This window comes from Sylvia atricapilla, chromosome 5, assembly GCF_009819655.1.
Source record: "Sylvia atricapilla isolate bSylAtr1 chromosome 5, bSylAtr1.pri, whole genome shotgun sequence".
Classification (NCBI taxonomy): domain Eukaryota; kingdom Metazoa; phylum Chordata; class Aves; order Passeriformes; family Sylviidae; genus Sylvia; species Sylvia atricapilla.
In genome coordinates this window covers 10,346,921-10,360,032 of record NC_089144.1, presented here as the reverse complement: position 1 = coordinate 10,360,032, position 13,112 = coordinate 10,346,921, and the positions used below count along the sequence as shown (strand labels likewise).

Sequence of the window (13,112 nt, the reverse complement as noted above, 5' to 3'; positions counted from 1 at the left end):
ACACAAAGTAAATATATACATTGCTCCATCAGAGCTTCTTACTATGTTCAAGAGATTTTTTTTTCCCCTCTTTTGGGTTTCAAGGTCCTGTACTAATGCTGCAGTCTCATCCCTCAGTCTGAGCCAGAATACAGACTGCAACACCTTTTCTTAACATTCACTACCAAGAAGTGGAATAAGCATTTCTGTACTGGTTAAATGTGGAAACAATAAAGGATTATTTTTTCAATCGCTGCCTAAAGATTTTTATAGAAAACCTGTTGCATAGGTTATGCTCTATGTTACAATATTCTAAGCTTGATTATAGGTTGCTTGAGAAAGGATCTTGCTCAAAAGCTAGTTACAGTAACCAAGGTCAAGGATCCTACAGCTTAAAATACAGCCAGGAATGCCATGCCATATGAAATTTCTGATTCTGTGCAAATGCTCTTCCCTAGTTCCGCCATCCTGCGGTTTGTCCCCTACAAATACTGTGGGAAGGGACAAAGGTGGTTAATGAGGTATTTCTTGGTAATGCTATGAGGAATTGAATGAAATCTGAAGACAGGTACAGTCAGATGATGACAGGCACTTGTCCCTCTCAGCTGAAACACATAATGGAATAGATGCATTCTTAAACCATTACAAACAGTGTAAAATGGGCTCAAATTACTAACTGAAGGCCTCAGAACTCTAACATTACAAGTGAGGTAACCTGTTCTACTCTTCATTGCTATAACAAGAATAAGCACACATACTCATCCACCACAGCTCAGCTTGGAGGACACAAACTCCAGTCACTTTTATGCATTTCAGTGGGACCATGTCACCATACCCAGTGGGCTAATAATTGTGTTGCTGCATTAGTAACCCCACGCTAAGCAGTGGCCCCACAAATCATGCTGCCTCTCAAATTATAAAAATAAATTTATTTTATTTTTTTATTGTTATAATTTTATTGTTGTAAATTTCAGTGTTATTCAGAAGCACCTGAAATCTATTACAGAATTTACAAATATAGACTGAAATATTAATCTGGTGCCTTTTAAACAGGAGGAAAATCTACTACAGAAAACAAACATGTACAACAACAGCTGTGCTTGATAAACATCAACTAAATCCTACTTCTCCAGTAAGTCCTGTATTTCTGAAAAATAGTGATTTCTTTCAAAAACTGACTCAAGCAGGTACCTTAGTTCACTAGTTCTTAACTAAAGCAATTATTTTGGTCCTAGAACTACATTCATAAGGAATTCTGCCCTTTGCCTTTGGCGCTGTAGGTAATATCACTGCTTATGATGGCAGTGCTTGGCACAATGAGTGTAAAACATCTTCAGTTCCCAAAAAACCCAGAGGAATGGGGCATCACTCTCCTGGTAACACAGGCAGTACCACAAGTAGATCCAAAGAGGCTCAGTCAAGAATTCTTGGGCACAAACCAGCCCCACCAACCTGCAGGTATTTCACTGCATGATATGATGTACATTGTTCCTTTATCCACTGAAAACCAAAACCATTTCTTTTTGTCACTGCTTGTACCAGGCTATGAAATCCAGTTGAAAGGTTAACCAGACACGACACCTTTGCAGTGCTGGTCTTGCACTAACCAAGCCCTCAGATGCAGTACAGCATTGCAATGCAATCAACACATTCACATAAATTTAAAAGATTGCCAGTGGTGAGGTTTGGTGTAACTAGTGTTAGTACTGGTGAAGCCAATAGTTTTGATCAGAACATACAAACTTCCAATAACAGCACTGTAAGTTGCACAGAAAGGAGTATTTCTTCTGGGTACGATTTGAAAAGTCAAAGTCTCAGCTCAAAAACATGCATTTAATTACAGTAATGAAATACTTCTAAAATGGTTAAAACATCTCAAAACATTTCTTCTGTTGTTTGAAAGGTACGGTGACAATCTTCTTATGAAAACACAAAGACTTTGCCCTTCACAAACAGAAAAGTTACAACTGTTTTCCAGTTTAAATTCCTTAAGTTCATTTAACCTTTACAGGTCTGTATCCTAACCTTTAAAACATGTCCAGCTCTAAGGTGTCTAAAGTTTGGCTGGGTCTGAATCTGAGTTTTTACAATTTCTGGCTGCAGGGAGTAACTAGAAAAAAAAAATTAGGTATTAATACTGCTGAAAGCCATTCAAGGGCATAGGTGGGAAAAGGAATCAGGTTAGTTCACAGGATCACAAAACCATGTACCTTTTCCTCAGGCACTGCCAAGGAGACAGAGCAGTGAAGTAAAAGTTCTGTGAGCTTGCTCCACGACCCTGGCAAACACCACTGCACCTAACAGGTAAATAGCACCATTTGAGGGTGGGTTTTTCTTTTCATACTCCATATGGGTTGATATAAAAAGAAACTGCAAAGATGTAGGACAACACACCAAAATGCTGCTGTGAGATACTCAGCATCAAAAAGATGCACAGATGCAGAGTAAGTGACATCCTGAAGCAGCATTTTGGAAGTTTTTTAATTTTGCAAGTGCCCAGAAATAGCCCAGAGGAGGTGCAAATGTTCATTGTAAATGTGAGTCTTCTGTATGAAGTTATCAGCCCCCTCTCAAAAATCCACTTAAAATAATCCAAGAATCTCAAGGACTGCAGGTTGAAAATAAGAATCACAGCACACAAATATACTGTTATTATTGAATCAGAATAGATAAAAAACTTAAACACCATCTTTCAGGCTTTTAATATTCCTGAAAACTTTCACTATGCAGAAGGTTTTAAGAAAGAAAATTCTTTAAGTCCAAGCAGGTTCCAAGCTACCTCTCTTAGTTTATTCATGTTAACCAGATTGGCACAAATCTGTTTTCATTATTAAATTCATGATTGGTAATTATATAAATTACTTTTCAATTGAAATTGCACAACATATTAATATTGTCTCATTACAAAGTCCAACTGGGGATACACTTTATTAGATGTAATAATACTACAAATGCAATCCAGATCAGAGAATTTACATGAATAAAACAAGGAACATTTGAAATTTAAAAGCAAGTAAAAAAGAGAAACAGCTATATATCTTTTCATACAAGTTTTTCTGTTTTTAATAGGAACAGTTCAATGCCACCATGTCCTACTCAAAGTAACCAAGACTGAAAGATTATTTTAGACACTGGTTTCATTCTTAGATCAGATTGCAGCCATTTGACAATTTAGACCTTCTGTGTGCAACAAAAAAAAGACAATGGCCTCTTCAAACAAAAAACTGTCTTCTAAAGGCAATAATCACATCTCCATGCCTTCTCCTTAGTCAGAAGCAATGGTGATAAGCTTTTCAGAGAAGATTACTTTTGAGGAAGAAAACGTGTCTCTAAAGTTAGCTCAGGAAAGACTTTTTCATGGCAAGAGACAAGACCACTGAAAAAGGTGATAATTATTGAACAAGGCGAGTGATTATCAAATGGTACTGGAATAATTATCAAGGTACAACGAGAATAAGGAGGGACAGAAAAGCAACTGCAAAGAGTATTTATTTTCTATCAAAACCTGCCTACCCCATAGAAGTGAAACAGTGACCACAGTGTGCTTTGACACACCACACACTGGCATGGTGACCTGCTTCTTCCCTCTGTGTCAATACAGACAGCCACAAGTGTGAGACAGAAAGGGCTGCCCAGCTCTTCTTCAAGGTAAAAGCACTCCACAGCTCCCCTCACAGTAACCTCATTTTACTGGAAGATACTACCACAGCAGATCCAAAGTAGACTCTCAATGGCAAAAAGAAGCGATAACTTGTATTTCAGTACCCTCACACTTTCCAAAAGGGCCATCCATCCACACATCCCTCACTCCCTGCAGTAGTGAATCTTCATCCCCTCAAAATGAAGCACAACTGACACAGCCATGCCCGTGGATACTGTACAGTGACAAAAGCCTGACTGCAAATGAGCTACTGAATTAACAGGATGCAAAAGCAGCCCCTATCAGGGGAAAGATACTCTACATAGGTAGAAATCTGAGACAGTGAATGCTGACTGTTTGAAATTACTTTCATAGATTAAAATCTAAAAATATTACTTTGTGTATACTTTGCCATGGCACTTGAAAAATGAATACAGCTTTTGTCTGGAGGTTTTCTATTGCTTACATTTGCAAATAAAAAGAGAGCTGTAGCCATATGACATAAGACATCAATTTGGTGAAAGCTGCATTAAGAACACAAATACCATAGAAAAAATAGAAAATGTTGCTTCTGCAAATTGTGGCACACACACAAAAATGCAGGTGTCAGATACGACTTTTTATCTTCCCCAACAACACACAGAAAGGAATATTTTTAGTAACAATCAAAGGCAGATGACTTATATTAAGTTCCTTCTCTATTATTATATAATTCCTAATCATTTACATCCCACTGTATAATAAAACACAAGCTAGAAATAATCTAAAACATTCTTCCACTGCAGAATTAAGGTTGTCAAACAGTAAGACCTCACAGTATTGCGTGGGAAATCAAGTTTTAATGATGATCTTTTGCTATAAATTATACACACTTTAAACGTTCACATATATATATATATATATATATATATCTTTTGCTCCACTAAATATACCCACAAAGCCTGCTTTGAAAAATACTAGTGATGTTTATGTGCTGAGAGAGAAGGTGAGTGAGGAGGGGAAAAGAAAGACTATTCAAGACACACTGCACACTGGTTTAAAATTAAAAAAGAAAAGCTGAAAAAAAAAAGAAATAGCAAAAATGGCAATGGACAAAACTAAATACATGTGATTCTTCAAGCTCCTGGAGCTATGCATTTTTAAACCCTGTGTCTAGAACTGTGCCCAATATTTCCCTCTCGTTCCACAGAAGCAACAAATCTGTACATCATTCAAGAACTGGAGTAACATACAAAATCTTTCAGTGCAGTAGATTACTTAAAAAACGAAGCAATTTGAATGGTGAATTGAAACTTGAAACTGAAACAATAAAAAGACAATCTTCAGAGCATTATTCAGACAGCAGTTAAACACACTTACATAGACAGGTTGGTCTTACCATAGAAATAAATGTCACACTCTCCATTTAACATGAGCTTATTCTCCCCCGAGTGTAGTTTTCTTTTCTTACAAAAAAACCAGTAAGTCATTTCAGTAATTAGTTCACCAGTATAAATTGCATTTTACCCCTGAAAATGTCAGTCACGGTTGCAAATTAATCACAGAATGATTTAAGCTGAAAGAGATCACTGGATGTCATTTACTCCAAGATCCTGCTGAAATTGTGGCTAACTTCAGGGTCAGAACCACAAAGTAATGCTCAAGATCATTTATTTTCTGATGGAAAAATGCAGATCATGGTTAAAGTAATCATAAAGTTGAGGAAAAAATAAAATTAAAATATTCATGACTATTCAGAACTAACACAGGAAAAAACACAACTGTTGTAAGTCCTGACTGATGCCTTTCAGGTGCTAATACAAGGAACTTAAGATTCTGCATGCTAAAAAGTCAAGTAAGAAAGAAAATCAGTGAGAATAAAACAGAAATACTGGCCTTCTCAGGAACAACAATAATAACTGAAACATGACCATGATGGAGGAAAAAAAAAAAAAAAAGAAGCAGGGAAAAGGCAGCAAATAGACTTAAGTGTCAGAGTGGTAAAGAGTCAAGGTCATGACACCTTTAAACCAGTCCTGCATGGGTGAATGGTATGCTGCCTCCCAGGTTAGAGCAATCATGAGGACAGTGGCAATCCCAAAGAATGCTGGGAATAGTTCATTAATTATAGTGTAAACAATAAATACCACCCCCAATGACACAGGAAGACTTTGTACTCCACTGCCTTATCTAGGCATTATGAAATGGCACTGAAGATGGAAACAGTGCCTTCCATTCCTGAAGATCCATAATACAACAAAAAAATAAAGTTCATAATTGGAAGCCAATGATCTTAAAAAATATTGTGGATTAACCATATCTGCATATCTTTTGTAACAACCCTTGCTAGAAGGGATTATAACTATGCAACACTGACATTACTATTTTGCAGAAGACACTGCATATCAATAAAGAGAAGAACAAAATAAGCCCGGGAAAATGTGACAATGTTGTTCTTCCATAATTCTGAAGGCTTTTATGTAATTTATGTAGGCTATTTGCCATCCCAGTCTAAGGTACTTTGGCAATAAAGGACCAGAATTTCCTGGGCTACCAGATTAACATATCACATGAATACAGGAAAACACAAAAGTCACATATCAAAGTATGCTGCATACCTGTGACACCAAGAAATCTCAGTTTTTCATGCCTTAAGACACCTAGAGGATAAGACAGTACCTAAAGTAAGTTCTTCCAACTTGAAAAACCTACTTTTTAAAACTTCCTTATAAGGAGGCACAGGGCCCCTTAGCTCCTGGGGTAGGAAGAAGATAGCTCATCTTCTTATGGAAACTTTATTTCACCCTCTGTACAACTCAGAATTTAAACCAATCAAAGTATGACACCGGTATGATCCTTTTGGACTCCCAGCCTCATATTCCTGCCCCTCCCATGTGCTTGTACCGTCAATTAACTGATTACAGAAGAAGTCAAATTCAAGCCAACTCTGAATCACGAGCAAAGCAAATATGAAGAAGGACAGAACAAAACAGGAAAATGTTTTCTGACAGTTTGATTCCATAAGCTGCCCCACTGCAACACCTCATGAATGCTACCATCAGTGTGAGGGGAATGAAATGCAGAGCCCAGAACTGGACAGCAGGAGGGCCAATAGGATCAAGATCAGTACACACTGCAGTGGAGCAGTGGTGCCTCTCTAGGTTATACTAAAATCTGTCACAAAGCTATCTGTCCAATATTAAAGGAAGAGACTTAGCTCCAAAAGAAGCTTTGTAAAAATACATGCCTCTCAGTTAAAAATAGCAGTAAACATATTTATTAATTTTTAACATATAAAAAGATGCAGAGACATTGCATTGTGCTTGTGTGGCGAGGTTTTGGTAGTGGAGGGACCCAGAGAGGTGGCTTCTCTGAGAAGCTGCCAAAAGCTTCCCCCATGTTTGACAGAGCCAGTGCCAGCCAGCTCCAAGTCAGACCTGCCACTGGTCAAGGCTGAGCCCATCAGCACATCAATGCTTCTGTAATAACATATTTCAGAAGAAAAAAAAGTTACTCTGCAGAGGTAACTGCGGACAGAGAACAGAGGTGTAGAGAATATGTGAGAGAAACAGCCCTGCAGACATCAGGGTCAGTGAAAGAGGGGGGAGAGGTGCTCCACACACTGGAGCTGAGATTTCTCTGCAGTCCATGTTGAAGACCAGCCTGTTTCACCACAGGGGAGCAGAGATCCACCTGCAGCCCATGGAGAACCCCACGCTGGGGCAGGTGGATGCCCAGAAGGAGGCTGTGACTCCATGGAAAGCCCGTGCTGCAGCAGGCTCCTGGCAGGATCTGTGGCCCCATGAAAGAGGAGCTAGAGCAGGTTTGCTAGAGCAGATTTGGGCTTGTGACCCTGCTAGAGCATCCTGTTCTGGAAGGACTGCATCCTGTGGAAAGGGACACACACTGGAGCAGTTAATGAAGAACTGCTGCCTGCAGGAAGGACTCTAGTTGGAGAAAGTTGTGGTGGACTGTCTCCAAAGAGAGGGACCTACACTGGGGCAGAGAAGGACTCTCCTAGAGGAAGCAGCAGTGGTAGAAGCAACATGTAATGAACCCTAACTCCCATCCCTTATCTCCCTGTGCTGCTGGGTGGAGAGGAGGTAGAGAATTTGGAATAAAGTTAAGCCTGCAAATTAGGGAGAAGTGGGGAAGGTGTTTTTAGGATTTGTTTTACTTCTCACTATCCTGCTTTGATTCTGACTGGTAACAAACTCAGCTCAATTTAACAAATTTAACAGACTAAATCAAGGCTGTTTCGACTGTGACAGTAGTTGGTGAGTGGTGACCTCTCTGTCCTTATGTCAACCCCTGAGTCTTTGGTTATATTTTCTCTCCCCTGACCAGCTGAGAAGGGTGGTGATAGAGTGGCTTTGGTGGGTACCCGTCTCTGGCCAGAATCCAACCACTGAAAGCATATCACCTCCTTTGACATAAATCCTTATGTTTCTACCAATTTCTATTACTGAACTAATCTTTAAAAACTGATTCCCACTTTGCCATTTAACTTTGCAGTTATTTTGTGGAAAGTAACCAGACAGAGTAACTTTTATATTATCAGTTTATGAACACAGTGAATTTCCTGCCTGCCCTTCAGTTAAAGAACCTCCCCATTTCAGACATAAAGGGTGCAGATACTCAGAAACCAATGTACATTTAAGAGAGGAGGTTATAAACCACTGAGGTCTGTTTGGATGACTATGAGAAATTTGGTTAACATTTCCTTTTTATTTTTTTACCATCGGAGTTTAAACTAAGGTCAAATACAACAACAAAAGTTCCTAAAATATATTAATAAATATTAGTGAACATTTGCATTTGGACACTGCAGCTCAGGGCTGGAGTGACAGGGGACGGCACTGGAAGAGATCAGCTAGAGCAAAACCAGCCCATTCACTAACTTGGCAATACTCTGCACTGATCCTCCTTTTTTAAGTCTATATGGAAAACTTCGGAGAGTGGAACAAGCCTGCAAAGTGAGACAAAATACACTTTAGCAGGGTGAAAGACAACAAAATCAATGTTTGTAATTGAAATGGACATCAGTCAATTACACAGTATCTTGTTTTCAGTAAGGTACGTCTTTTTGTAACAATTCAAATAACATCTACAAAACTGTTAACCATTCTTACATTTTCCTTTAATAATGAGTTTGTACTTCAGGAAAATTATCTAAAGGAGTTTCTTCCTCAGGAACCTGGATTTTGAATTGCCTTCTCTTTTACATCCAACAATATATTTCAGGAACTATAGCAACTGCTTATGAAGTTTGTATTATAAAACTGTACAAAGTCAATACTCAGAGGAAAATCCTGCTACATTGTAAAATAGATACCAGTTAAACATATTAAGATGCAAAGACATAACAAAAAAAACCCAAAAAAACCAAAAAAACAAAAAAACCCACAAAAAAAAAAAACCCCAAAAAAACCCCACGAAAATCCTGAAACAAAAAAAAATTTTCCACAAATCAGTTACAAAATACGTTTCAAAAATCTAGGTGAGCAAAATACAAGGAAGAAATAGGCTTTTAATGTGTTCAAAAGGAAGCTAGAAGAGTAACGTAAATGTAAACAGTACCTTCAAACAACATGTTAACAATTAGATCTGGCTTTTGGGATTTAAGGAGATGTGTGCCACCAAATATCTCTATTTTCCCAACCAGATACATTTAGTCTAATTAAAGATATCACCTCCAGCTACAAATTTCATCTTGCTTATGTCTGGAAATCTTCAGGACAGCAACAACATTATCAAATGACAGCAAAAATGAAATTACTGAGGGCAAGGAAAAAAAGACACATCATTTATAAGGATACAGACTATGTACTCCATGTCCAGAAAAAGAGGTGACATTCCATCTGTAGAACATACAGCATAACTGTTCCCAGACTCCTGAGTATGGAAAGCATGGCAAAGAGATGATCAGAGACTTTCTAACCCTGAGATACAGTAGATTTATCTTAGATCAAAGATCTATCACTATCAAAAGCCTCAGAAAATGAGCATGGCTGCACACAGGTGTGCATAAAAGGGATAGGGAATGTGCAGGAAAATCATCAATCTCTACATTAGAATTCAGATTTCTTAACATCCCACAGGCAGACGTAAGGAGAGGAACAGCTGGAAAACATCTTAATTTCTCTCATAATTCAAAGCAAACATCATGCACCTTGACTAGGCAGTCTTCACATACAGCAACAGAACAATTCTTTCTTTCTCAAATATGTATCAAGAGAAATCTCACTGCAAATAAGGCTTGTCAGCACAAGTAGTACCCTTCATGGATGATGGCACTAAATTTCAGTTCAGATTGATGTAAAGCTCTCTGGAATCAGACATTTGACCTTTAGCAACAGTTAGAGGGTTGCACCACATCCATACTTTCTGCAGCAGGTGGACTCTGACAACTTCTATGCTGGGAAAACACACCTTGACACAGGAAGAGACGTCATCTGAAACCTAACTACAATAACTCATAGAAATACATAGCATTCCAGCTTTTGATTTTTCTGCACGAAGATGATTAAGCTTTCTGATACACAGCTAAATAAACTAAACAGGTATGGAAATATCATGAACATACTGCAGAAGTAGTAAGATGAAGATCTGGAGATACCAAATGCTTGTTGACAAAGAATCAAAATAATTTAATAACCCACCTGTAAACTTCACAACAGTACCTCTGTACTACGCATCATCTTCAGAGTGAGTACTAAAGTGGGTTTTCCTTATTTTTCCCCATTTCCCTCACAGCTTCAATGATCTTATATTAGTGATCCAAAAAAATGAAGTTTGAAAGGAAAATAACTTCTCTGACATTCATTGACTTTTTTTTTTTTTAAATTAAGGTATGTGGACTATGTCATATAAGGGATTACTGAATTTCCAGCAAAAAGACAGAAATGTTTTAAATACAATTAGTTTGCAATACTTTTACTAACCCCAACGTTTGGAATGCTAGTAATGAAATACTACAAGCAGGTTTTCTTTCATCTTCTGGTCAATGTACACTAAGAAAAAGTTATCTATGCAGTAAAACAGTCCAACAGAGAAAAAATCCCATGGCCAAAAAATGCCCCTTCATTCCTATTTCTTCTGTGCAGACTGCCATGAAACAGACTTTAATCCTCCAACTGGTGTTTCCTTCATAAACTCTCAGCAAGACACAACTGGCACTCACACATTTGCCTGCAAAGCTGTATTATCTCCTGCAGAAGAGTGACTCTGGTTTAAGGCAGTACAACTGGACTGAAGAAGAGAGCTGGCTTAATTCCTGGCTCCCAAACAACGTTCTTGCATGACCCTGATTAGATTTTCCTGTGCCTCAGTATCCCATCTCTAAAATCAGGATAATATGCTCTTTGTTTGCCCTGCCTGTTTAGATTGCAGCCTTTCAGTATTCTCTTACTATTTGTCCATACACTGGGACCACAATGGGGCCCTTCATTTTGGCTGGGACCTCACTATGACAATAGAACAAGCAACGAATAAGATAATTTGCAGTGTGTGACAATCCTGACATAAATTCTGGTTGTTAGATTAAGGACATAGTTATCAAGGATTAAAGAAAGTCTTATAAAAATGAAATTTTCATATCTTTCTCGGCCGCCTCTTTAATATTATTATTCCTACTATTATTATTATGAAAAATAAAATAGCATTATCAAAAAAATATCTCTCAGAAAACGATCAATTTTTATAGCAGGGTAAACTATGACTAAATGAGCAAATAAACGTTGAGAAAAATAAAATCTTTGATCTCACCTATGTAATTTTACAAAATGCTAAGTGTTTCACTGATCTTCACTGCTCCCTACAAGAGCCAAGACCAAGAACATCTTTTAATTTAACTCTCTCCTCACCCAAGACAGAAAGTGTCTGCTCATTCTTAATCCACAGTTGGATATTAAATGGAAATGTATTGTCTAAATGTAATGTCTAAAAGGACACAAATGATTCTTATGACAATTCTCTAGACTTTTTCTGTATTGCCTCTTACACCTATAACAGCACTTCTTTTCAGGAATATTGCCTCTCATGTAACTCAGCTCTCTGAAAAAAGTTACTTTCTGACAGACTTTCAATAATATCATCTTTTTTTTTCCTTCACACAGTTCCAAATGAAATGGATTTAGTTCTTCTTGTTGGCATACAGATCAAGCTACTGCTTAAAGTGTTCTGCTGTGGAGTTTTTTCAGTTAGAGGACTTTATGCCAAGGAAAGATACATGAGAAAAATATTAATGAATAATAGGAGGTGGAAAGATGAATGAGAAACTTTCTAACCAAAGTCCAAACATACAAAATATCTACCCCAAGGCCACTTAGACAAAACAGTAAAAAAACTGCTACAAACTGAAGAGCAGCCTATAGTTCCACTATCACACAGCTCCAGAAAACAGCTCTCATTCTAAGAATTCTAGTCTCAAGGGAATAATTATCTTTGCAAGTGCAATCAGTCAAATACTTGTACTGTCTGAAAAAGCATACGTACATCATTAGCTCTTACACTCTGATTTATATAGTACACTTTCATGCACAACACAAACATTTCCCAGGATAGGAATATGCTCCTACTGGCTCAACATGTTGCCTACAAACAAGTCAGGCAAAGCAGCACTCTGTGCTGGCCTTGTCTTGTCCTTATTGCAGGAGGTAAAAGCACAGTTTTGCTTTAACTGAGTCCGTGACAAGAGCCTGCTGCACACCTCAGACACAACCCTTAAAGAACGTGGTCATGAAGGGCTCAGGTCAATACAGGTCTGTATGTCACCAAAGTGCCCATCAAATCTTCAGTATGAACATATTAAAGAATATATACAGACTGCATTCAGAGGTATTCTGTTCCTTCCACCTCCCTCCCTTCTCCAGGAGTGCTACCAACAGTTTCTTAAAGGTGCAGGATCAACCACAATTTAAAGTCACAAAATAAAGCTCTGCAGTTAAAGTGGCCACCCTATAAAGGAGCAAACTCCACTAGCAAGACAAGCTCATGAAATTCACCGCCATTAAATGAAAGTAAAAATAAGATTTCTTGTTCTTACATCAAGCAAAAAAAGGCTTTAAGAAACTTAAGGAGATTCTATCAACTAAAGAATGAGCAGAAGAAACTCTAAGTATTGTCCCTCTGAAATATAAAGACATTTCAGTTCCAAAGATCTTTAAGAAATTGACAGGGCAAGTCTAAAGTAATCTGTTCATCTAGTAGTACTGAAGAAGCAAAAGAAAGAAATGAAAAGCAATGGAAGACACACTTACTACTTGTATCTGTCATCAACTTGTTATGTTGCCCAGTACCTATTCCTGGGACAAATCATTGGTTTAATATTGTCACTCAAAGGCATACATGCTAATATAATAAAAGCTATTAACAGGGGCTCTTTCCTTTTAATGAAAAAAAGAAGCAGTTTATTAGCTCAATCACATTATTGTTGTGTTTCAATTTCTGCTACACTGAATACTGCACAAGTCATATTCTCACCTGCACATATGTAATACTCACTATCTAACAA

At 37.8% G+C, this 13,112-nt stretch overlaps 2 protein-coding genes across 4 annotated transcripts in view; both read right to left on the bottom strand.

Annotated features, from left to right (window-relative positions):
- The window catches only part of SYPL1 (synaptophysin like 1), a 362,670-nt gene that overhangs the window by 249,184 nt on the left and 100,374 nt on the right, over positions 1-13,112 (bottom strand). The window lies entirely within an intron of this gene.
- Positions 1-13,112, bottom strand: part of ATXN7L1 (ataxin 7 like 1) — a 112,478-nt gene that overhangs the window by 74,317 nt on the left and 25,049 nt on the right. The gene's annotated exons all lie outside the window — the stretch shown is intronic.